The following is a 27,322-nucleotide window of genomic DNA, read 5'->3' on the forward strand; positions in this document are numbered from 1 at the left end:
AAATGTTTAACCTCATTCTATAAGGGAATCTCCTTAATGTATTTGTGTTGTTTTTTGGGTTGTTTTTTTGGTTGCTTTTTTTTAAGCTGAGCTTCTTTTACCAGTGACTCAGTTCTAATCAAATTTGTACATTCAACACTTATGACTCCAGGTAAAGTTACTCCAATCTCCTGTCAACATCGCTTTTCCAGTCTCTTTATGTGAACATACACAATTAACAAGCAGTAAAGAAATCATTTTGAGTTTGAATTATAAACCAAATGCTGCAATTCCTCACTCTCTAAATACCCATAAGCTGAGCTGTGACTCAAAATTCACAAGGCAAATCTAAGATATAGGGTAAACACAGTTCCTTATCTGCAACATTCTATGGCCAAAGTCTCACTTACATAGCAAAATACTGCACACTTATCCTCTTTAAACAGAGGGCAGGGTTTGTTTACACAAGGAAATGCCCACACACTTCTGTGGCTATGGTTATTGTGGAACTTCTTGTAAATAGATCAGAAAAAATGCTCCTTTCTCCTCACTGGATGCTGCAAACTGTTTGCCTCTGAAAACCCTTGGTCAATTTGGTTAGGGTAGGATTTCACCAAACTTTCTTTTCCGAGCTGATCTATGCTGCAGACATACCAATTGAGTTTTATGTTGGTTAGCATAGGTATCAATAGCAGGACAGGCATGAATCTGATCACGTCCCAGCAAATTTAAACTAGGGGTGAAGCTCAAGTCATCAATGTTTCCAACCCATCAGTCCCTGAAATAGATATGGGAAAACCAGCCTGGGAATATGTGTGTGCGTGTCAGTCACACTTCCCGGGTACAGCATGGTCCTCCCCACCACTCGGTACCTGGAGAGGTCGGATTCCAGCACGGCCCACTATTAATGAACTGTTACTTAAACTATTACAGGACCATCTTTACAACTACTTTCGTTTTATTAATGTGTGCTTAAACACTAGCCCTCAAATATTATGATTAGTGGGTCCTTTCAAACTCAGAATACTCTATGATTCTATAAAAATTAAACACATTAGGCAGAATAATTTATGACACAAAGGAACTATGCCACAGGTCCTGAGACAGCAGTAATACAACTGAAGCCAAATTCAAAAACTTGGCTGCTCTCTGAACATTTGTCTTAATTATTTTTAATTTTGAAAAACCTGTGTTTGTATTCCTTCATGCACAAACCGTCAAGGGCAGACTTTTAAGTTAATGATTAGTAGTGAGTAAGAAAACTCCAAGCCTTTATACTAGGAGGATCATTTTGGTTATTTCCAAATTACTGATACTTTCCTGTTTCATTAAAAAGCTTCATGAAAATCTTGATCCCAACCTTTTCTACTTTTTAGCCCTATAAATTCAGGAAGAAGATACAACTTGCTACTTTGAACTTAAAATGACATAATTCTCACTTGGGGATATTTTGCACATTTGGCAGGTTAAAATACCTACTCTATGAAGTACAAAGAGGAGTAAACCCTCACAGTCCTTCCGGTTCAAGTACACACTTGCCAGATCTAACATATTAATCAGCCATGATCTAATCAAATATTTATTTATTCATTGCATCAACAAAATTTTACTTCAATATGCTATTATATTTTCACATGCATATTCCCAAGCTCTACTATTTTTTTTGATATTTCACAATTACAAAAATTTTTTCTTGAAGGCCACAAAATCAGATTACTTTTGTGCTAAATGATTATTTTTGACACATGACATTACAAAAGAGTCAATGAAAATTATTTTTATATAAACAGATTTGGGGAGTTGAAAACTCTTCTTTTACCCTATTTTCCCTCAAAAATCACTTTATTAATTTCAACATGCTTTTGTTTTATTAAAAAAAAAGTGTCAAAGACTTGTATTTGAAAACTTCTATTGGAAAATATCTAAATAAAGTTCTATTTTGACTATCCACTTGCAGAACGATTGCTTAAATTTTTGGGTTTTGTATGATAAAAACACAAAGATTAAATAGTTATGCAAGTACAAAGAAGAACATTCTAGCAAAAGACAACCAGTTTAGGTTCTTGGGAGAGTGAAAAGACTGAGTGGTTCACCCAGCATTCTGCAACCAAGACTTGTCCCAGATCAGGTGTTAACAGTTAATTTAGGTGTCTTTGTGAATATAAAAATGCAGCAAGTGTTACTCACATTAGCACTGAAGTGCATGATGCAATTCAGAGTCCAGTTTCACCTCAGACAAGTTTCAAAAAACCCACTAATTGTCTATGAAACTCAGAAACCAACAGTAACTTGAACTGAATGTTTCCAGCTGAAAATTATTTTCCTTGAAGTCAGCTAGACAAGCAATTCCTGGACATCCTAAGACAAAATAAGCTTTTCTCCTGTCTCTGGGTGTAGTGTATAGGCTGTTTTTGAACAGCTACACAGTTCCTTGCTCAGCGACGAGCTCTGTGGTTATCCTACACGAGATTCCACTGAACACAGCGGACCACAAAACAACACACACAGATATTTCATGCAGCCAAAACCAGACAGATTTTGATAACAAAGTGACAGGCATCACAATGAAGGAAAAAATCACCCAGGAAGTGCCTGCAGACAGGTCCCTCCTTTGAACCTCTTTGGCATCTACCCTGGAGCTGCTTACCAGTCGGATACAACTTGCAGATGTTGCAGGTCTCTCCCCTGGCAGGCTAAAGAGGGGTCAGGATCTGGGTTGGAGAACTGTAGCCCCTCTCATTACTCTTCCAGACAGCATTACACCCAGCCAGGCATCAAGGCCACAAACATCAAAGATTCACAACTGTCCACACCCAGAAAAGCCTGCAGAAGTTTTTATGAGAAAAACAGCTGGACTGTCAAGGACAGTTTGCTCCTAAAATAAACTCTTTTAAGGTCTCATCTAACTACTACCTGGACATCTTATTTTCGTTGTTCATTTAAAAAAAAAAAAGCTGGTCAATTTAGGAACAACTCTACTTAGGACCTTAAGAACATTACAAAACTTCACCTTGGCAAGGCTCAGCTACTGAAGTTTATTGATGTAGGAGGGCAGGGTTGAGAAGCACTTCACTTAAATGAGGTCAAATTTGTCCGTTTGTCAAAATGGAAAGTGGTAAAGAGGTATTTCTGTTATTTTATCAGAAGCTAGCAATCTTGGTTTTGGAATGCTGTTATCAGCTATATACAAATGCTACTGGTTTTCACATCAGTGGATTTCACCTGCCACACAGCTGCCAAAAACAATATCCAGAAATACTTTTTTCACCACCAAAAATACAACAGAGAATAAAAATTCCTCAGTATTTTTCACCTATAGGCACTTTTAAATTTTTTGATTTATAAGCTCTCTTGGATGTCAGCGGTCACAAAAATTCCAGATGTCAGAAAACAAGGTCTGTTAAATTTCAGTGAATGCACAGACAACCCAAATGCAGCAGTACCCTTGTTCTGTGCCTAAATTCTTGACAGGACAAAGCAGTTACTGCAATGCCATATGGACAAAAAAGGTACAGTATAGCAAACCACACACAAAATGATTACAGCTCAGGTCTACATTAGGAGTACCTTACCAATATAGCAACTTTACTCCTTTCATTTAAGAGGCAATTACACTGGCAATCACAGAATCACTGAAAGGCTGAGGCTGGCAGGGACCTCTAGAGGTCATCTGGTCCAAAACCCTGTTTAAGCTGGGCCATGACAGTGTCAAAGCAGCTTTTGAGTGACTCCAAGGGTGAAGACTCTGCAGCCTCACATGGGACATTATATTCTGTATTACATTCTGTATCAATACAGCAAAGCTGTAATACAAATCACAGAAAGCCTGTTTAGTTTGAATTTTAATTGAACCTAGCAAAAATCTATTGGTAACACTGCACACCTTTCCATCTTTCTGCATAACTAAATCGCTCCTATGCTAAACAAAGCTTATGCAGGTAGATAAAGGTGATATCAATCATCAGTCTGTCCTATCATTTGTTATGCATCCCATCAAGCAATGACATCAGCAACATGGATACCCTGGCACCAAGCCTGAGCTGCCCTAAAACTCACAAAGTCCATGAGTGGAAGTACCTCTGCTCAACACTGGCAACTATCACACTAATTCAGTCTACAACAGGTGGGAAGGATTCTTCAATAAGAAATTGGTGATTACATTAAGACTATTCTAAGACAGGCTCAGCACAGTGTTGCTATCCAGCTCATGTAGGATTATGTGGATGATCACTGCAACGGAGAAGTAGCATCTTGCTATTTTTCATTTTCAGGGGTAGCAACTATCTTTTTGGTCAAAGATCTCCCAACATCTATTGCATAAAGGCGTATTTCTAGTACCTGATTGTCTACCTTTACTTCATGCAATATGCATTGTGTGCATGTCATAAGAGACCATTAAGGAATGGTAAAGAAATTGGTTAGGATAATTTGAATGGTGTAACTTGGAAGGAAATAAATCATAAAACTAATATGATGTCTTAAAATTTAACAGGATTTAATCAGAATTATTAACAAAGAAGAGCACAAAACAGCAGCATTCTTTATGAAAAATAGTATTTCAAAAGCTTCACTTTGTCTCCATGGAAATACACAGAAATAGCTAACTGAAACTATTAAAACTATTTAAAATATGTGTTCTTAGCAAGAAATTACATGGACCATGAAGGCAATCTGCAACAGACTGAGATTACTTTTCACAAAACAGGAACACCAGGTTCTCACCAGCTGAAGACACTGGGCTACAGTTCTAAGTATCAGCAGAAGTAGTGAAGACAGCTCCTATATTAGAACATGAAAAAGACTTTAAAGGACATTATTTCATCACAACAAGACTAGCTCTCTTAGAGGGATTTCTACTTCTCAACAGATCTACAGAGAAAACTAACAGGAATCCAAAACCAAAATAGCTTGAGGGTCCTATGCTTTCAGCAAAGTCATTTTCTCCCATATCAAAGTTTTATTAAACACTCTTCTTTCAAGCTTTCTGACATTTGAGCAAAGAAATAAATGCATAGACAACAGTTACTGGTATTAATCAATAATTACTAATGGTTGATTGGGAGACATGTTGGGGACTGGGTTTTTTTCTCCTTTTACTTAAATAAGCGGGGGGGAAACTTCAAAAATCTCAAGTTTGTCATACTTTTAGGGAAAGACATGCAATTTATCTTAGAAAATATCTAATCCAAGTTGAATTAACACTGAGTTAAAGTAACAATTTCTTTCAAGTCTTCAAAAGACACTGCTCTACTTGAGGGAAAGGGTAAAAGGCTTCAAGAGAAGGGCTAGGGAAGCACGGTCAATACATTCCCATCAACAGATCTCCAAAATTGTGTCTGCTTAAAAAAAGAAAATTAAAAAAACCAAACAAAAACTCTGGCTTCCTTCAGGCACAAAAGAGAGTTATGTCCACTGGGAAGGAATAGCAAGAGTGTCAGCAGCAACAGGACACAGAACTTACAGATCTGCGCACCTTGTCAAAGCTGGTCAGTGTAAGAACAGTGCCCTAGAAAACAGAATTCCCCTAGAGTTAATCTAGGACAAGAGCAACTTTACCCGGCCACATTTGGGACAGAACACATCTGGGAGAATACAGCTATAAAGGATTTCTTAGAGAGTTCACAGAGATGGATGCAAAAGTATTTATTCTCTCCAGGCATCTTTAGCTCAGATCTCAAGCAGTGGTGCACATCTAAAATTCTGAAGGCTGAAATGAGACTTAATAACCCTACAGTAATAATAATGTTATGGTACATAACCACTATACTAGCCTGTTCTCCACTTACTGATTTATGAGAAAAGATGACTAGTTCAGCCCTCTGGGAAGAAGACAAAAAAAAGATTAAAAAAAAAAAAGCACACACACAACAAAACAGATGCTTAATAGGAAGAAGTGGATTTTCCCTTTCTAAAAGATAAATAAATAACAGGATGAGGAAAATATACAGGATGTAATGCTCCATAAGCAAACATCACATCTGTTACTCATATTTTAATATCTTCCCTGCCACCCTGAAGCATACCATGTGCAATTAGGAGGAAATTGCAGTGCAACTTTTTTAATAAATTATTGTCAACTGGCATACAGTGCTAAGCCAAATGTAAATCACTAAATCAATTCAGCACCAGTTTTAAAAGTTTCAATTAATCCTCAGTTCATTGCTGTGTTATAACATCTTATTAAATGCACCCACCACTTTAAGACTCCCTCAGTTCATTTGTGATTACAGCAAATATTGATTGCAATGGTGGCCTGGAGACAGCTTTGAAATGTGCAACTCTAGTCCCTGAAGGCAGAGCTTAGTGACATTTATTCTGTTCCCATGTCTGCCCTTCAGACAGACTCAGCACAGATATAAAAATTTAATATAATATTTTACCAGTTTAAATGCATACCTGCTTGGATTTTATTCAATTAAGCAGAGAAATTTGTTACACTTTTTAAAATAGAAACCTTAATCAATATTCTCTTTAAATGCTGTTCCGGAAACTGTTTCAAAGCAGCTCTGAAAACAGTCTGAAAAGGGAATCACAGTCTCAGAGTACAACTAAGAGCATTGTAATCTCTTCTCCCTGATTTTTCAACGAAAACACACACAGGTAGCAGAAGGCATAGCCAGTTTGGCAAAAGCTGCACTCACCTAAATACAGCGAGAGACTACACCTCTCTTCTGACACCTGCTCCTGCTGCTGTCCAGAAGTGTCCTCGTTCACCCCGTTCCTCCTTCTACATCACCCCTCCTGCAAAGGGGGCATCTCCAGCATCTCCCTCCAAAACCTACAGTGAGCTCTATTCCCATAAGGTGCTGAAACCAAAGCTTCTTCACATCCTTCTTGCCAGTTTAAGGGTGTCTAGCAGAGTCCTCATGCACAAACTCATAATCCAGACCAGCCTTCCTGCAGCTCCTAATGGGGCAGCTCTAAAAACATACTGTCCACAAAGCTCCTCTTACTATAAGTTGATACACTTCAAATTTGATCACGGCTTTTCATGTATTTCAATAAAGAATAAAAATAACACGAAGTTTAATTTTCACATAAATAGATTAATTCTGTGAAATATATCCAGAAGATTAGCTTGTCTAAATACCTGGTGCGTACTCCCTCACTGATTATTTAGAATTACGATGATCTAACTATGGAAAACAACCTGGTTTCATTTAGACACACCAGTAACCTTTGACAGAGAATTCAGTCACACCTTGAACCCATTTCCATTAGAAGATTTAGCAGAGCACAGATGCCACACATACACACATCAAACCAACCTATTGAACACACCAGTCTACTAAAAATGGACTAAAAATCAGATAGCTATAGGTTGGCATGAGGCCCAAATTAATTAATATACAAGAAGCATCTTATTACATGAAAGTACCACTTGAATTTCATTGCCATTGGAACACAATTATAATTTGTTCCAACATTTCAAACTAGTTGTATGTGATCTAACAGAAGCCGCCAACACTGTATCTGTACAAGCTGATTAAACAGCACCAATGAATTTTCTCATACACTGAAATCAAATTAACTTTTTTGCAATTCATCCACTTACACACCAGGAACAAAATATCTTCTGTTTTCATATGTTATGTTAACATAACAGGCCAGATCTTGAATAAGTGTGGGTACTCTCAGGATGACTCTCACCTGATGTGAGTTTCCACAATGCATGGACAGATGCAGCTTAGCTGCACTGCAAGTTCATATGGCACAGTACATGCAGATTAAAAAAAAATCTAATTAGATTTTTTGGAACTTTATTCTTAGCAAAGTACTTCAATAAGGCAATCAAGCCTCCAGAAGTGCTCAGTAGTAAATGGATTACATTTTTCTGCAGGCAGAGCTGGATGCTGAGAACTCTTAAACAAGGCAATGCAGAGTCATAGCCTGATCACTTTTGCCATCTGGTGCAACAGCTATTGGCCCAGGAGCAACTAATAATTATAGCAATCCAGTCAAATTATAAATAACAAAGTCACAACTGGGATGCTGGTATAAACACACATTAACATAGTGACACTCTCGCTGTCTGGCAGGGATCACGTAGCACCAGCTCAGGCTGTGGAAATCTGCCAGTCCCTGTGGATCCTCTGGGAATCAACATTTCACACTGAAATGGACCTCCTCTACCACAGGCTGTTCCCCAATCTAAGTTTCACCAGCTGTAACTAGCCACATTCCCTTGAAATGAGAAGGACATAAAGCCACTGAAAATTAGTGAACAAGAAATATACGGAGGCAAGATTTCTGTATTAAAAGATTTCCCCTGCAATAAAACCACAAATAACTATACCATATACATTTTGGGGTGTTACACTTCATTCTGCTTCTAGTCTGGTCTTGTGGTGTGAACATCCAGTAGTAGACAAAGAGAATGATTTTGTTTAGTTTTACTGGCAAGGAATCCAGTGTCTGTGATTCAAGGTCTGTGATCAAAAATGCAAGCTAAAACTCTAATAAAAGGTTTGCTTCAGCTAAGCAGCCAGGGACTAGAACAGTAATATAGACACAAGCCCTCTCAGAAGGCTTCCATGAAAAATGTCTCCCCCAAAGCAAACTGCTGGACCTCAAATCTTTGTTCAGGTCAGACAGGTATATAACAAATACTCTCACCTCACATCCTATCCTACCACATATAAAAATATGCACCTTTCTCCTTGATCCCTGCTACAGCCAGTTGATGAACAAACTAGCCACAGAAGAAGAAAGAAAAGACATCCCAAATGCCCAGTTCCCATGGTGGCCCACAGAACAAGCAAGCAACTAGGTAGGCATAACTCTAGTATTGTCTAAATACCTAAGGCCGGGCTGAAGGAGTGACAATGTGGGGTGCTCTTGCCAGCTGTCACACAGACAGTGTGACCCTCCCTACCAACTCACAACCAAACCAAATCTACAGCTGACCATTCAAAACATTTTCAGTGAAAAATGAAGGAGAAGCCATCAAACACTGCAGTGCAGGGCAATCAGACCAGAGTATAGGGAATCTGAGTAACTACCTTTTCTTATAATTTTTTTGACTATATTGTTCTTACAAAATCTTAAGGCAACATAAAACTCACTCAAGGGCTTTTTTTTCTACTCCATTTCTCTTTCACACCATTTGTCTTTACTTCTTCCCCTGCCATGTTTCTCTCTATCCTTTCCTCTCCTCACTTCTCTTCCCCTAATGCCCAACTCCTTCCTGCCTGAGCTGTGCACCAGCAGAGCTGCTGGAGCTGGTGGGATGGCCCTGCCAGCTACTGAGGCTGTCCAGCACCTCACACCACCAGGTTCTGCTTTCACCCACTTGAACTGCAGCCTCTTGTGGCCAGTGCACACTGAACAGTTCAGGGAACTTTCAGCTGAGCAGTTCAGTCACTGCCTGGACCAAGGTCACAGCAAACACAGGGTCTTGCTCACACCATACCATTGTAAAGACTGCTCTAGACTATTTCCTGAGACACACCACTGCCTCTGGCAACAGGGGAAGGATGGGGCACCAAGCATCTTCCTATTGCTGCTCTGAATTCCACCTACATTTGCTATGTCAACCAAGGAGGCTGAGCTATGCAAAGTGTACTGCTGTAGAGTAGTAAATTGATCCACTCCACTTTCACCCTTCTTTGTCCACTCCTTGGAGTCTACTGGGATGCTTTGCAAGCCAGTTCACTCCTCTGAGGAACAGAAAACTATTCTCATTCTGGGGTGAATAAGGTCACCTTCAATAGACAGAACCCAGCACTCAGCCAGAACTAGCATGGCCCTTCTAGTAGCAGCAAGCACACAGATAATCTTGTTAGACAGCATCTTGAGCCAAGCTGGAGAAGGAAAAGCAAAATCTACTGCCACATAATTACTAAAAAAACACCTCCTAGACCTGAACACCTAAAACACTTTCCAACCTCAGTATGTTTGTGTAAAGACAAATATTGACTGATACAATATTTTTACAAGTCCACCATTTCAATTTCCCTCTGTTCTGGAGCACAGGCCAGAGATCACAATCTTCCACATTAGTCAAAGTGTTCTAGGGTTAAAATTCAGCACCTCTGATTGAAGCTGACAGAGAGGTTATAAACAGATACTACACTGAAGTTTTACAGTAAATACGGAGAAAATTACTGCCATGTACAGTGCTTTCTGTTTGGTGCATTAGAAATAACTTTCAAGTGGAAATGAGAACACAGAAAACCTATTGGCATTATTCACAGCAACTCTGCACCACTTATTAGTCACATATTTTGGCGTTTTGCATTGAATATGTGTGTTAAGGGATGGGAGAACAAATTATATTTACCTCCTTTACATACTGTTACAGAGCACTATTAATAAGAAGAATGTCAGTTCCACACTGTAGAGGCTACAGAGGAAAAAAAAGAAGCAACATCAGGCTCAGGCCAAGTGTCCCAGGCACATAAGTAACTTGTCCAGCCATCTCCATGGTCCTGGCCACATTCCAGTCCTTGCACTATGAGTTGATCCCTCATCATATGCTGGTGAAAACAAAAATGTCCAGAGTGATCTTGAGTGTTATCTATCACGTTGATTTTTTTTCCCCTGTCAGTACAACACTATTACTTGACAGGGTGGAATGGAGTGTTTTCCAGCCACACTCTGGCTCCTTTGGAAAAGCTGTCATCCACCAGGTATATGGCCCAGCTCTTGGAACAAATATAGCCTGTCCAGATTAACTGAGATGTTTTTGTTCTTAGAAACTAGCCTTTCCAAGACTCCAAGCTCCAGCTGGTTCACCTATCAAAAAGTGAAAGAGTGAAAGCTTACTACTGCTCCAGAAAATAAGAACTATAACCACAAAATGACGCAGTTTTATCTCAAAAGGTTTCCAGATCGTTTTAGCTGAATTATCCTGGATCATAAACACAGTATGTTTGGAGAACAGCTGCACATTGTACTTCAGCTAAGGTCTATCCTTTCCCCACTTAGCTCTCTTTAGGCCGAAGTCAAATGCTATGAGACAAATATATCTATTGTAAATCACATCTTTCAACAGCAGCAGTTGGCCAGCTCGCTGACATGGGGACGCTGCAGAGCACACTCCCTCAGGCGGTAACCAGTGAAGTCAGCCCATACATCCAGCTGCACTGAGGATGGAAACAAGAAAGGACTGAGAGTGGGAGGCAGGGGCTTTCCTGCATCAGCAGTGACTCTCTCTTGAGGCACCCAAGGAGAGAGAGAAGCTGCTTAGGGAAAAAGGAAGAAAAGAAGAGAGACAGGAATCTATGTAGAGGGATCAAAATTGTTCAGTTGAGACAGTATCTCTTGAAAAAAAAAAAAGAAAAGCCATAAGCAGAGAACTGAATATCCCCACAAGATGGGTTCATTTAAAAATCAGATTTTTTTGGCTGGTTAGAGAGACCATTACAGTCTCATAAAGCTCAGGAAAGAAAGCACGGGAGAGAGAGGGAACAATGTCATCAGATCTGCTAGTCCATTAGACCTGAGATAAAAGGAAGGGAAGGAGGAGGAAAACAATTTTGACAAGAAACCACAAGTTAAACACAAAAGAAATGCAAAGGCTGGCCTGTGGAAAACAATTTAAGGACATTGTATTACTGAAGGAAAAAAAAAAGAATAAAAATAAGATTATCAAGGGTAATGAATTTAGGATAAACTGGAACAGAAGGGAAGGAAGGACTATGAGGAGACAGGACAGCAAGGCTTCAAGAGGCCAAGTCAGGCCTGAACATCACAGAGCAGACATGCACAGAAATCCTGCAGGGGCAAGACAGGATGGTTAGGAGAACAGAAACAATACAAAAGTGGGGACAAGCTGAAGAGACAGTAGAGATATAATATATTTACAGGGCTGTGTTGGCACCAAACAAAACAATAATCAGTGACCCAGACAGCAAATTCCTTACAAAAGCTGCACTGGAAACCAAAATTTTGGCCTTTCAGTATATAAAGAGGGCTGAAATAAAGACAGAGAGATCTTACCAAGATCACCAGTGATAGGGCGGGAAGCAGTGGTTTTAAATCGAAAGATTTAGACTGGACATAAGGAACAAATTTGTTCTCATGAGAGCAGTGAAACACTGGAACAGAAGAGTTCTGGGTGCTCCATCACTGGAAGTTATCAAGGTCAGCCTGGATGGGTTTGAGCAACCTGGTCTAGTGGAAGAGGCTCCTATCCACAGGAGTGGGATTAGACAAGGCGATCTTGAAAAGTTCCTTCTACTCTACCACCTATAACTCTATAATGCCTTCCTGCCTCCACCCCTGTGTCCCCTTTGCAAACAGTCCTGAAATTCAGTGGCTGTGTTCTGGTCTATCCCAAAGCTGATTCACAGACCAGCAAAATAGTTTCTTATCATATCCTCCAGTAACTCATGTTAGCCTGAATGACAGATTTCATCACTGATAATGATGCACATCACACACTTTTCACACACACACGATGGCTTTCTCCTGATGTGCACAGCAGACAAGCTGGATTAAAAAGGAAGAAAAAAAAGATGCAGTAAAGGTGGGGTTTATACACTTTATTGCAGAGAAGAGAGACACAGAGACGTGAAGAAAAATAACAGTTTCACAAGTATAAGAGTCACCTGTAACACTGGAAAACTGGCCTCTTGTAAATGTCTCCTTTGATCTTAAAGCTTACAGTAAGCTTAAATATATTGTTTAGTTTAATGACATGACTAGACAACATCAAGTTTCAGAACCAAAATAAGATAGGGATGTCAATAGACAGAGTTAGAAAAAAACATACTGAATACAATGTAGTCAAGAGGGTTTTGTGGCTTTTAAAAATCTCATTTAAATTAGAAGGATTTAAAAAAATCTGTCAGGACAACAAAAAAATTTACCTGGCACCAGGAAAACATTCCTCTGGCACAGAATACGTATTTATGTTCATTCTGCTGATACTACAAAAACCTCCTTGAAACATTCTCCATAGTTATGTGTGATTTTCCATCCAGATAAGTTAGGTTCCTATCAGTGTTTTATAAAACGATCCTTATTTACTTTCTTTGTGTTCATTTAGCAGTCACATAATCATCAACTGCATATATTTTGCCTGATTATATCCCATGCATTTTCTGTCACATCTATATTGTCCTTTACTCTTTTCAGTGCTTAAAATTTAGTATAACACTCCAACAACAACTAATAATAATATTAATAATAATAATATCATCATATAAGGAAATTTCTACATTTTCAGGCTTCTTGTAAAGTTTAGAGAGGACACTAAAGGCTGCATAAGTGTAAGCTACAAATTCTTGAAAAGGATTTCGGATTGATCTTTGATCAAAATCTGCCAGTGACTGGGTGCTTTGGGAAGTAAATACAGATTTGAAATGCCACTGACAGACAGAGCACATCCAGGTCGCAGTAGCCAGGCCCTTTCCAATCCAGCATCAAACCTGGCAAACGGTGTGCCTGAGGTACACGTGAGGACAAGCCCTCGGCAGACAGACAGGAAGGAGCATCCCCCGTAACTGCCAATTTCTGGTGAGGCTTTCCAAATTAAACTGAGGTGGTAGCTGTGCAGTTAATAAAAACAGTAGATGAAGAATGGTAACAGAGCCCTGTGTCTGGGAAATGAGGTCCTGTGACTTGGTGGCAGAAAAAATTAAAGGTACTTCCCTGTGGCTTACTCTTCCCCAACCATCAAATGCATTCCGTAATCTCCAATGAAAGAGAAATACTAAATTCTGCAAGAGATGGCAACATTCATTACAATTAAGTACAAAATCAAGTATCAAATTATGAAAGATATGATTAACACCTCCTTCACCCACAAGAAATTTTAAAGAAATTTGAATCAAAAACTTTTAAACTTCAGTCATAAAACAGGCACAAAGTCAAGCTCACTGAAGACTTGGTCTTGGGACTTGCACACACACAGCTTTGAAACAATCACAAAGATGAGTGAACGAAAAACAATAATGAAGAACAAGGTAATCTTTGATTTCCATGTCCTCTTATCCAGCCACAGCTGAAGCCAAAGAACCAAACCCCATAGCCTATCTTCTTCCTTGATGTGGAGAGCAGGCAGAAGTTATAACTATCATAGTTAACATCAGACCTTTCAACCAGGCAGAACAAACCACTAAACCTGCAACTCCCCTGAGTTCTTATGCACACAGGAACCAAAGACGAGCAAGAGGCTGATCCTGCACACACACCAGCTCTATTCCTCCAACCACAACAACAAAGAGAAACTAAGAATAGGTAACCAATTAAAAGAATGGCTACTTAGCAACCTCTCATCTCAAGCAGAGTTCCTTAAAATAAGTAACAACAACAACACACCTTTCAGAATCCAAAGTTAAGTTAAAAGTGTTAAAACTGAACCAACACACATACACAAAAAAAATCTTTTGTAAATGAAATTCATGGTCAACACCATCTTTGATTGTCAAGAAACTGTTGAGGAATCAAAAGACACAGTCCAGGCACTGCTATCACACCTGCCAACCCACCCACATGCTGAAGCAGACATAGGTCTTGACAGTGCCAGCAGAGCTGGAGAGCAGGGGCTCTAAATGACAGCCTTACACATTTTAAAAAAGAAATTGTTATAAGGGTTTGGAGCAAGTGTTTAAAAAATGCGTTTTAATGGGTGTCCAGGCCAAGCCCTTCAAACAAATGACTACAAATATTGAAATATAGGTCTGGTGCTAAAAAGGAGCAGGTCATACTTTAATCTTACTACTGGGATCGTACTTCCTTGCTACAGAGAACATTGCCAATTAATGAATGATTTTCAGCCCCAGCTAACAGGTGTGTAAAAATTACCAGAGCTATCTAGATGAACCTTGAGAAAAGAAAAAAGTACTTTCTCTCTACTCTAGTTGTGAAAGCATACCTAGCCTTGCTAAGAGACTAAGCAGAGGCAAGGTTTCCAATTATCCAGGGAACACAGAACCTGCCTGACAGCAAATAGAACTGATTAATGCCTGTACCCTCGACTTCATCACACTCTCTTTCAAAAGGATCACCCTCCAGTTTCTTATAAAGATCATTTCCAAGCTTCTGAAACCAGCATAAAGTTAGTGTTTATGATAAAAGTGAATTCTGTTTGTAGTCTCAAGAATATCATGACTGCTTTAGAGAGGGGTAATAAAAAAAGTAAGCAAAATCTGACTTTGGCTTCTTTTGCTATTCCATTTGAAGGGTCAAAGGAATTAGGTCACCTGCCACCAACTCGGTTCTTGCAACTAGTGGTCCTTTCTGACAAATATGGAAAGAGTGCAGCCAATCCACAGACCCCAAATTTTCATCCAGAGCAGAAAATAATATTAGAATAATGACCCTTGCAGAGCTCAAGCAAACCACAAGTACTTCAAATTCTTGCTTCCACTCCCTGTTTCTCAGCTACTACAGGTCTGTCACTTGATGCTTGGACTTGCTTGCATTACGTGCACAAGCTCATCAGCCGGTGCTAGAAGCTGCTTGAGTTTCACAGTCTCACTCCCCAGACTGTTGTTGATGCCCTGTCCTTTTCCAACTACTGTCATCTTCAGTCCTGAGCTTTTATTACACACTTATTTATAGCTGGAGAGGCTGGAGAAGGGAGAGGCCATCCACAGGTAGATTCTCACTTTAGTAACACTGAGGGTTATAGAGGAGACAAGCACAGAGCTGAGGTTTTCAGCCAAAGTTTTGGGGCAGTACTACCCCTTCACTCCACTATGATTAGCAAGTCACATACATAACTTCCCACAGGCACCTCCCTAGTTTTCTGGGTGCCTAGCTTGCAAGATGGAATGTGAATTAAAGGGTCAGGACACAAATATAAAATCTCCGAGTTAGATTTTCCAATTTTAAAGTTAGCTACAAATTTTCTAAATTTCAAATTCTTTGGTTTTCTTCCATACCTTATTTTTCAAGTGCTGCAGTAACAAAGCAATTGAACACAAAAAAAGCCAAAACCATTCATTGTTGTTGTTAAAAGTTCCAAACAGCATATGAGTTTGGGCATGTAGGTAGAGCAGAAAAAGTGAAGACCCTTAAAGTTACTAAGAAGAATCTCAATTCATCGCTTGCCAAAGAAAAAAAACAGGCATATGTGATAGAGAGTGCAGTTATGTCATGTATTGCAGAAAAGGTCATACCTCAGGAGCTCTAAGCTGCCCAACAAACCCAGGGGAAAAAATAAAGACTTGTAGACACAGCAGAATTGTGTTAACTTAAGTCTGACACTGCATTGAACTGAAAAGTTCGCACTGCCTTCAGATGGGGGCTGGCTCCCTGCCAGCCAGCTCGAACCACAAACAAAACAAGCTTCCTTCTGCCTTAAAGTGTTGTGTGGGCACGTTCAGAACATGATAAAGAGAGGCATGACAGGATACCAAGAAAGAAGTCATACCTCTGTGCTTCTGATCATACAAAGCTGTTTTGTTGTTTAATACCAGGATGCATTCAATGCAGCCAAGTCAAACGACATGGAAATGGTATTTCCATGTTCTGGAAGTGCCCTTAACCTGCCATCATCTTCAGTATTATACAAGTGGGATGAGGAAATCATACTTTCCTGCAGAGTCATTTTTTTTATTTTTCTGACCAGTTCAGATTCATTTGCAAGAGGAATGAATTACGCTAACAGAATTAGCTCCAATTGACTTTATACTCAAATCAGAGTAGAACTGAGATGATGGTAAATCCCCTTCCATATTCAGTATCACTTCTTCCTCGGTCAGAGGAAGCTGTTGCAGATAATTCATGTGATATCCTCCTGTTCAAAATGCCAAATATCTCAGGTAAATCCAACAAACAAGGGACTCTGACTACAAAACACACCAATTCATCCAGAAGTTACTTGCATAAGGATTGCAATGAATGAATCCACAGTAATTAGCAAGGAGCAGTAACTCCCAGAAAGACAGTGCAGGAGACACTGCAAATGTCTTCTGCACTTGAAAAAACTTCACTATCTCAGGTAAGCTATGTTGTATTTAAATAATAAATAAATCAACACACACAGCATTGTGGGTTTTAAAATATTCTAAGCTTAATCTACGTAATAGCAAAACAACCTGAAACATATTTCATGGCTCAAGGATCAGTAATTTACAGGCAAGCAACAGAGTTCCAGATTTCAGAACTAACAGCATGGAACAAAAGATCAATGTCAACTAGTAAATAAATTATTAACACATGTGGTACAGCTCCAGCAGTGTAGAGCTGATTGCTAAAACTACAGTATTATAATAAAGAATACAGATGGTACTTGATATAAAAATAAATAAAAGCATCATAGATGACTTGTTGCAAAAAAAAAAAAAAAAAAAAAAAAAAGAGCTTACATTAGCTTATACTTTGTTTAGCAACAAATTATGTTCTGCACCTTGCAAACAAAGAACCTATACTCAAAATGTAACTTAATAAGTATGCAAACCAATACCAGGAATATATTTACTAAAAAAACAGTCTCACAGATTTCACAGGTCTGTTTCTGAAAGTTGGGAAATATTTCCATACATGCTAAAAGAGATGACAGCCAAGGCTTGAATCTGAGCAATATTCTTTTTCTAGCCCACTCAGAAACAAAGAACAGCACCCTTCAATTTTTTTTGGGGGGGGAGAGGAGGGCAAAGGGGGAAGGCTTATGTCCATATCTTTGTTTGTATACAGCTAAATATATAGAGCAGAATAACCCATTGGCCAGGTGTCGTGGTTGGGGGGGGAGGTGAATTCCTCCAGGGGGATGTGGGCAGTCCAATCAGTGATCAGCTTTTCTGCTGGCACCTGGGTTGGTCACTCGGAGGTTTGGACACGCCTCTGAGGACACAAAGAGTTAAAAGCGGGAGTCTGAGGGGCTCGGCCTCTTTTCAGATCCGGGTTTTCAGCAGAGAGACGTCTCCAGTCTCCTTCCCCCGCCTGGCCACGAGGCTGGGTGGGGGAGGGGAAACACGTGGTCGGCTCAGGTAAGCCGGAGCCCCCGGGGGGGGGGAGAAGAGAAGGGACAGGACTGGAACTGAGCTGCCCCGTCCAGGATGGAGGGGTGGAAAACTGTGGAAGTGCCTGCTGTGTGTGCTCACCCCCTCCTCCCCCCCAAACTCTGAGAGAAGGTGCTCAGCCATGTGGGGGTTTGCCGAGCCTGGGAGTGCCTGAGCCTGCAGCACCCTGCTGAGAAGAAACTGTTAACCCTTGCTTGGCAGAAAGAAACTTTTCTTAGACATTGATTCTCATGACTGGTGGTTTTCGGAGAGAGGGAAGCGGCCTGGGACCGAGATGATAAAGCATGATTGGAAGGAACTCGATGGAAGAATGAGAGGAGTAGCCTTGGAGCTGGACTTTTCTTGCATAATGTCAGCCATGGACTGAACTTGAGTCTCTTTTGAACATAAACTGCATTTTTGGGTGGATGCAGCTGCCCCTTGCTTTTGCTACAGTGACTGGCACTTGAAGAGTTGGAGCGAGCAGAGAAAAGAGGGGGAGGGTAAGGTAGTGCCCTCTGCCCTCAGGGCAGACCTGCTCCTGGAACCCCGGCCCCTGGGTGAAAAGGGGAGAGCTCGGCATGCAGCATCCTTAAAAAGCCCTGTATGTAGTTTTGGCCTATGAGACAGCGGTGAGAGCGCTGGACATAGGAAAAAGAGAGTGTCACCTTAGCAGACTTCTCCGGGCGGTGCTATGGGTGACATGGGAACACATAAGGGGTGGACCCGTGTTTTCTGAGGAACAGTCTGTGGTGCGAGAGAGACTCCTCTCTCCCTTGCTGAATTGAAGATTAGTTTGTTTTTGAGTGGTGATTGTTTGATCTAAAACCCAGGGGTTGGTCTGTGAAGAGTGATTGGGTGGGGAGGTAGAAACTGGGAGAAGAAAATGTTCTAAGAAGTTTTTATTTCTGTCTCTGTGTGTGTTTAAGAGTATTTCTGTCCCTGTTCTTATGTAATTAATAAAGTTTTGGTGGGTTTTTTTTTTTGTTTTCAAGATTTAAGCCTGCTCTGCTCTGTTCCTGATCACATCCCACAGGAGTTGTTAGAGAAAAAAACATATATTCATGGGTGCACTAACATCTGGCCAGTGCTAACCCATGACACCAGGGCAGAAAAGACTTTTTCAACTCACTGTTTTATCTATTTTTATCCTAAAGTCTTGAAGCTAAGAAGTAATTTTTGCAAATTCTTAGAAAAAACTTTTTAAAACGCCTGAGCATGTTGTTTTTTATTCTGCAAGCCTATCTTCCAAAATCCAAAGTATCCCAAGGCCAAAATCTGTTCTCTATAAGGATACTAGTCAAGCTGTAATTACATTTGCAAGCATGAAAAGGTTTAATTTTTAATTTCTACCTTAAGATAGGGGAAAGTAGTTAGCTTTGAGGCAAGTTTCTTCTATTCACTTCTTTTACCAGTATCATTTACAGTTTCTAATGCAAACCAGATGATAACAACCCAATTCTGAATAGCACAAAATAGCTAGGTGTGTTGTTTCCACTATCTGTTCTTGTGCAAAGCAGAAAATATTAATCTTATTAATATTAATTTTCCCATTTTTATACCACAGTTGATCTTGTTCTGCAGCTCACACACACAATTTATATGACTGTGCTTAAAACAAAAAGTGCTTAAAATGTTGCCAGAAAAGACTTCTCTGCCAGGAAACACTCACTGACATCTCCATGCACAAGCCCAAGAGCCAGGACTCTAGCTGTCACTGGAAAAGGGCTCCCAGCTCCTTTGCTACAACCCCAGGTGGTTACAACACTGGGCTGATCTGCACAACACCTTGCATCACAAGTGGAGATCACTCTGCATTGCTGGCTCACACTGCAGGCAGGCCAGATTTACCTGGACACTTATCCACGCTGTGAGAAGGACCTCCCTGCTCTTACCATGACATGAAGAGTGCTAAATTTTCTCTACCAGAGTATTTAGGTTCCAGAACAATTTTACTGTTCCCTGTTGAATAATGTTTGTGATTTTCTTTTTTGTCAACAGTACCACTCCCCAAAAAAACCCAAAACAAAAAAAACACAAACAAACAACAACAAAAAAATCACCACCACACTGGATACCATTAATATTAGGAGTTGGACTTGAGGATGCCTGTGGGTCTTTTTTTTAATGTGGCATAATTGAAACATAGCAAAATAAGTCTTCCCCATTTACTTATTATTACTATCCCATTGTAGTTTTGATTAGAAATTACTCTTTTTCCTCTGGTAGACAAGAAGATCAAGTTTTCTCATATAAAATTGACCATGTTATCTTTGTACGACATGTGAACCCAGACTGTCCAAAACTCCTTTCATAATTCCTTAATTTATTGACCAAACATACACTTTACTTTTAGTGCTGAGTGTTAAATACAGATATTTGTACTTAAAATTCACATCTGAGGATGAAAAGCATAAAATAGTCAGTAATGATTTAGGAACATATTCGTTCTTCAGAGTTATATTGTAAACGTATCTTACACAGTTGATCTGATCTTATTAAAGGGCAACTCTTACTAACTCATTATTCTTAAAAAGTCCTAACTAGTACCTTACTCCTCAATCAGTCCTTTACAAGTATTATTTCCAGAAAAAACTGTTTCCAGAAAAAACTCTTTCTTGCTTTACCTTGCTGACTTGGGCCCTTGTTTTACCAGAAGCTGACTCATGTATCAACACAAACCTACTGTTTTAAAAAGTGGAATTCAGCAGAGATACATAAAATCTGTTGAGGTCTGGCCACTTCCATGTCATGGCGCAAGACTGCAAACAGCTTTTGCAGCCACATCTAAGCCAGACAATATGCAAAGACAAAGGGTTCAGAACGCTATAAGCATGTTGTCACAAAATACAAAACCTCCATCTATATGTAATTCAGATTGACTAGTAATTAGTTAATTACTAATAAGTTTTGGAAAATTTTAAAATATCCAGGCTTGGTTTTGCTCACACACACTGTTTTCCCCCATGCTCCTACACAGTTCAGTTTTCAGCTAGACAATTCTCTACAAAAACAGAATAAAATTTTGTTATTAATTTTTGATGTCAGTAAAGATAGATGCAGAAGAAACTTAGTCAAGAGCACAACATATGATTGTACTTTTTTATTACCAACTGAGAAGGCAGGGGAAAAAACCCAAATCAACTTTGCTGCAAGCTTTAGAGAGGGTGGGACTCCATCATTCAGATGAGAAAGCAGGCTATAAACAAAGGAGACTGACACTTCAGAGGATTAGTTACAGCCCCACTTCCAAGTCATTACGGTAATGAAGGCATCTAGGAAGAGAGGTGTACATGCTTGTTTGTTTTTATTACATCTCTTAAAGGCCTTGTTTAGCTTCAGTTATCATGGTCTGTAAACACACAGGCTCCAAATCAGGGTATGTGTAGATCCATGTAGAGCACATTTCACATACTGCAGTCTCCCATTTCTGCCACAATCCCAGTGGTCTCCTGCAGCTAAGCCACAAGGTCTCACTTGCAGGGAGACATGGCAGGAGGTACAGCCAGAACACTGGGGTACAGCCAGAGCACTGGGGCTGGCACAGGGACACCCCCCCAGCCCCTTGAGAGCACAGCTGCTCAGAAGCTGCAATGAAAAATGCCACTGGACAAGCTCAGAGCTGACATAAACCAGCAACTCACAAGTGAAGAGTGAACACGGTGTCCACAGCCAGTGCCTACCAGTGTCTGCACAGATCCAGCCTCAGCTCCTTATGGCTCCTGGACATCACCACTTGCCCACTGCCTACAGAGAACACCAGTGATTGAAGCCCAACTTAGTAGCACTAAATCCATCAGCAGAATTGGGCACTGGCATCAACAGCTGCAGCAGAGAATTCAAAGAGCAGTCAAGTAACCAAGTTTCAGCCAACAATAAAAATGAAAAAAGAATAAATGAAAGTATGAACATTAGGGATAAATTCACAACAAACTCTTTGCAGCTTAACAACCCAACACTACCTACAAACCCTACGGGAGGTGGGAGGGGAGAAAAAAGAAATCACACAGAACAAGTAAGATTTCTTAATTTCCTTTAATTTATAAAGGAAAAGGATTCTAAAACTTAAATATAATTTATGTGCTCTCCTCAGATGTTCTATTGAATGCTTATGCTGAAGACAGGTTTAATCTACAGCCACATTCTTTTAATAGCAATTTTAGTTTATGTTCCAGGACAAGTGCCAGTAGCTAATGATCTTCCTGTTATCGATTCTGACTTAGTGGAATACAAACTCATTTTCCTGGTCTTGACACGCAAAGCCTCTCTCTTGCATATTACAAATATATGCATATAAAATAATTTGGGTAGTGGAAAGCATTTAACAAGATCAGGACCATCAGTATGGCCAGCCATAAGACCAAACAAAACCCCCTTTTGGCAAAGAAGATTTGTGACCAATCCTTGCCACTTCACTACTACTGTAGCTGCATAAATTCCTCTGGCTACAGAAATTCTGCTGAGAAATATTTGTACATGGGACAGTTCCCTCTTACTGTGGATTTGCTTTCAATAGTGAAGTGATTTTCTGAAGCTGAAAAAAAAGGAAACAGGTAGTGCAACACATGTACAGATAAAACATACAAGTGTAGTGGGCAAAAAAAAATTGATCCCTCTGCCAGTCATGCATTTTTTCTACCATTTTCTTACCATCAATAGGAGTTACCAGTTCAGATGACAAGCCAGAATACATTCAGGAAGTTCAAAACTCCTATGTTCTGAACAGAATTGGACATCACTCGTTGGGTGCTCAGTCTAGGACACCAGGGATGAGTACATTTAAACCACAGGCCACAGAAGTTAGGCAGATTAGAAGTCACAGAAAAAAAATCTGATAGGACGAATTTTCAGAGACACAAGACCAATTAGGGGTCTTACAGGGTGCCTCATCTAAGCAGCTGGACATGTTATTTGAGACAGCATGAAAAATCTGCCCCCCTCTTGATAGTGAAGTGGGAACTCTGAATCCACCTAACATTTCTCACTCCCAGTAGCAATGCTGGAATAGCCAAAGATGGCCAGTCTGCTAAAACCATAGTTAGCTTTGTCAAACAGGTACTTAAGAGAAACTTCAGGTGTCCTATTCTCCCACTATATATCAACTATTCGTTATAACATACTCTGGAGTAACAGATACTTACCTAGGAGTCCCATTCTGCATAGCTGTTAGGGAACACACAAAATTCATCTCACTTTCCTTTTCATTATTAATTGTTAGACTTCTAACTCAAGGCTATCTTTATCTTACCCCAGTACCAATCTGATTAACGGATGCAAACCTTTCACCTTTCAATTACACAGTAAATTTTCACTGCTTCATGAAACTGATTAATCCTGTCATATCGTCACCCATAGATAACTTAAAATGCATATTCAGTACAGAACCAATTATCTTTGGCCGATAAAGGAGGCATCCTTCTTTCTTCTTATTTCTTTTGGGTCATCCTTTTTTTTTTTTTTTCTTTTTTTCTACCTATCAAGTCCTCTTAGGTGAGGTCTTTTCACTGAGAGAACAGTGAAAAGTGACTTGTGAAACAGCATCATCAATCTCATGCTTTTAAGATGTTAGTCTTGGATTAATACTCTATAGGATATGTAGGACAAGTACTGAAAGTCCTCAAAAGTAAAATTTGAGGTAATCTGTAAAATGTGCTAGAAGAGGCTGAATGAAAACAAATGCAATTTGAACATGGGTGGTTGATTGGACAATCTGTTCCAGTCCCAAGCAACCTTCACACAGTGATTCTGTGAGCTATGCAGCATCCACCTGGGACAGGTGTGGTGAGGAACCACTGTGACACTGTGTAGAGAGGAAACACAGTCAATGCCCAGCACTCTTTCCCTGAGTAATTAAAAGCTTGTCTAAAAGAACAATTTAGAAGCAGCAGACTGCCTGAAGAAAAGATTTTTGTTCTCTGTTCTGTTAAGCTGATTTCCAAAAGAGCTTGAATCATCAGCTTTGAATAAGTAATGCACGCTCTCTAGTGTCTAGGGGGTAAGCGACTACATTTACTTTAAAAGCAGTTAAAACAAAAACATCCATGAGTTACTAGGCAAGGAGGATACATTTTCTTTCACTGCTGGATATTGAATGTCAGAAAGATCTATGGAGTAAAAACAACAAAAACAAATTAAAACCAAAAAGTTCTTGTAATGTCCTTAAGACCATAAAGATCTCAAGGTAAATTCAGATGATACTATAACATACAGGAGTTAAAGCATGATCATTATCTGTTAGCCCTTTTTCCAAAAGACCACTCATGCAAAAACAAATTTTGCTTTTTTTCCCCTTTGTAAAATATATCTCTGTTTGGGGAAGTGGAAACTTTCAAATGCACAGATGTTTGTGATTGCACGCTAGCAGCCTGCTGGGAACCATTAAGGGTGGTAGAGAGTAAAGTTATTCAATCATCTATAAGTCACTTTTCAAAAGTGTTGCACTCAGTCGAGGGGGCGATTAACGACGTCCAGCAATGACACAGACTACCCCCTGACCATGAAAGCTCTTTGATTTTAATGCAGTCAAGCTACTGAAGTAAACAAACCAATTTGGGTGTTCAACGAGCTCTTTGTCTCATTAAAAATTATTTGACTAGACTACTGGTAAAAGAATATTGCATATGTCTGCAAATTCAATTTGGCATTCTGTAATCATAGTAGCAATTACATTTGCAAAAAAAAAGTTTAGAAATTAACAGAGGCAGAAAATGGTCAACCTTTCCTTAGGGACTTTCATTAGGGATTTTCGTGTGTAACGAAATTAATATTTTCTAATCACCATGGTACAGCAAGCAAGCTTCTGTATGTTTCAAATAGGCTAACAGCAACTACAGTCACCAGCCAAAGGTTTCAGCAAGTATTTACAAATTTGCTGTTCAAAAGCAGACAGCCTTCTACTCCTCCCAAGCAGGCTTCCTGCAAATTGCAGGTCCTTCATCCCTCGAAAACACTGCTGCAGGTTGGTGTCTGGCTGCACTTGGCACTTCAAGTCATGGCAAGTTTTCCTTCCCTCCCTTGTACAACCAAAGTGATGAATAGTTATGCAGTAAGTTGAATTATCAAGGCCGAGAATTTTTTTTTCTTTATTTAAATGTCAGTTCCCCGTAATGACTGGAATTCCCTGTTCTGGCAGTAAATTTGAGTTCACGATACCTGTGAGCGTATAGCCTCCTTTGTGCTCCCTGCACATTCAGTGACAGAGACAACTACCTCGGAAATCACGGGCAGAACCCAGGCACTTCAGCAAAGCTGAGGGCAAACCTCTGCCCAAGGAGTACTGGAGGGAGGACCCACTGTGGGCACGGCCTGAGGATCCCTTCAGTTCTCTTGGAGGTGATGCAGCAGGACGGCGCCTCAGAGCCATTTACGGTGCGAACACCACCAGCTCCGCGTGCAGTCCCACACCGCTCCTGGGCCCTGACAGCTGAGCTGCAGCAGCGGCTTCTGGGCCACACCACACCTTCAAGTGCTATTTTACAGGCTGACTCAAGCACCCCACAGCCTTAACACTTCTACTGCTTAGCAGAAGTGTTACTTTCACAGAGCAGCGACATTAAAAAATTACAAGAACTCATCTAAAGTGAGGCTGACAGCATTGCCATCCTTGGTTTTACTAAATGTCACAGGACACCTATTTCACAATAGATCAAAGATTGCTTTGAAACCTTCAAAAAGTTATCAGAGTCTCAGTTTTCATCACATTCCTCCCAACAAATTGATACCAGCCTTTCACATCTTATGTCTGAGAACAACCTATCCCTTTCCCACGCATCCTGATCAGGCTCTTCACTCTGAACTCACTCCAAACGCATCTACTAACACCCTGCTACTTCCTGACCACTACTCTCAACCTTTCTTTTATCCTTCTGACATAATTTTTGGTATCTGATCTACACACAGCCACAGCACCACAATCTGATAAAAACTTGGTAAAACCTGCTTAAATTGAACAAAACACAATGGATGGCAGGGAGAATTATTTTCCTTTGGCAGTATGACACATTGAGCGTTCAAAAAGTATAATAAAGACAGATTCCAGACCAGGACAAATGATACAGTTCACACATATATATCTGATAAGCATTTTAAGCTCCCAGTGTCTTGTGGTACAGGACTTCTATGTAGAAGATGTTACTGTCTGGTAAATTTACAGAGGGACAATCTCTGAGATGTAAAGCACACAAAAGTAACAAAAAGAAACAAATCTTGGCAAAACATTTTTTTTTCTTTATCAACACATAATTTTTAAAGGGGATGGGGGGAGGGGGGGGGGGGGAGGGGGCAGGGGTGGAATGTGGAAGGTTCCAGGCATGTCATCCTCAGAACAGATATAATCCATATCAAGAAGCCAAAGGCTTGCTCCAACTGATATTATTATATAGCATTAGCAAGCAGATTTTTGTCACCACTCTCAATTTTCACATGTACTCCAAAACATGGGAGAACTTACAAAACCCAGACTGTCAAAGTCAGTATTTAACAACTGTAACCATCCAGGTTACGTTTTACCTTATTTCCAACATTCTAATGTATCAATTTACTAACTCCTCTGTTGTATTTAATATGCAAAGAAACTTGCAAGGTTCCAATTAAAAATAATCACATATTTCCAGCAAGATGTATCTGTGTGTAGCTTTGGTTCCAAATACAAAGAGAAATATAAGAGAAAAATGTTGACTTGTTAATGTATTAAAAAGGAGTTTACATTTTTACAGTATGCTTCCTTTTTAGCTTTTAAGCTTTGTGTCCTACTTTCTGGTCTATTAAAAGATTTCTTTGCTTTTTAATTTAAATTATCTTCTCTTTACCCTTTCTTCATTTCTTAGTTGACAGGGTATTATTACTCCTCATGAAGAATGCTCTTCGATAAATAAGACTACTTTAAAGCTGCATTTAATTATTCTTCCTCATTTCCTCACCTGAAGCAGTTGCAATGCTATCTATCCTATTCTTATGAAGGAGCTTCATACATAAATCAAACCTAAAGAACCAAAACCACAGCATTAATTGTTACTGTGAAACTGAACTGAGCTATGCAAGGAAGCTACAGATACTGAAATCTAGAAACAGGAAGCCAGCATGAATGGATTTCTGTGTCACTTCCACTACAACTTTCTTATTTGACCTCTGCAAAACATCCCTTAGTTTAATGCAAAGGACAAAGCAGAAGAGGCACACAGGGTTGGTTTTTTTTGTCGAGACTTCTTTGTTAAAACTGTTCTTACCGCTAGCAGCTGCAGCTTCTTATAGCTTCATCTTGAATGATGTTTTCTCAGATAAAATCTTCTCCAGTCTGTAACCTGTCCACAAAAGTTGAGAAATTTCATTGTTTTCAATTATGTTTTGTAGAAAGTGCGCAGGGGTGATCTGACAGAATCGAGATAACGGAAGAGTTTAGAAGTCAATAAACGTTGTTAATGATTTCTATGTCTGATAGCTAAAATTGC

The 27,322-nt window shown here is 39.7% G+C and overlaps 1 protein-coding gene across 6 annotated transcripts in view; it reads right to left on the reverse strand.

Moving 5' to 3' along the window:
• Positions 1–27,322, reverse strand: part of SEMA5A (semaphorin 5A) — a 320,792-nt gene that overhangs the window by 275,083 nt on the left and 18,387 nt on the right. For 3 of the 6 annotated variants that reach the window (XM_063399779.1, XM_063399778.1, XM_063399782.1), the window contains exon 2: positions 27,101–27,175. The exons of the other annotated variants lie outside the window; for them this stretch is intronic. The gene's annotated coding sequence lies outside the window, so the exon portion shown is untranslated. The remainder of the gene's footprint in view (positions 1–27,100; positions 27,176–27,322) is intronic. 6 annotated transcript variants of the gene reach the window in all.

The sequence above is a fragment of the Prinia subflava genome, chromosome 1 (genome assembly GCF_021018805.1).
Source record: "Prinia subflava isolate CZ2003 ecotype Zambia chromosome 1, Cam_Psub_1.2, whole genome shotgun sequence".
Taxonomy (NCBI): Eukaryota; Metazoa; Chordata; class Aves; order Passeriformes; family Cisticolidae; genus Prinia; species Prinia subflava.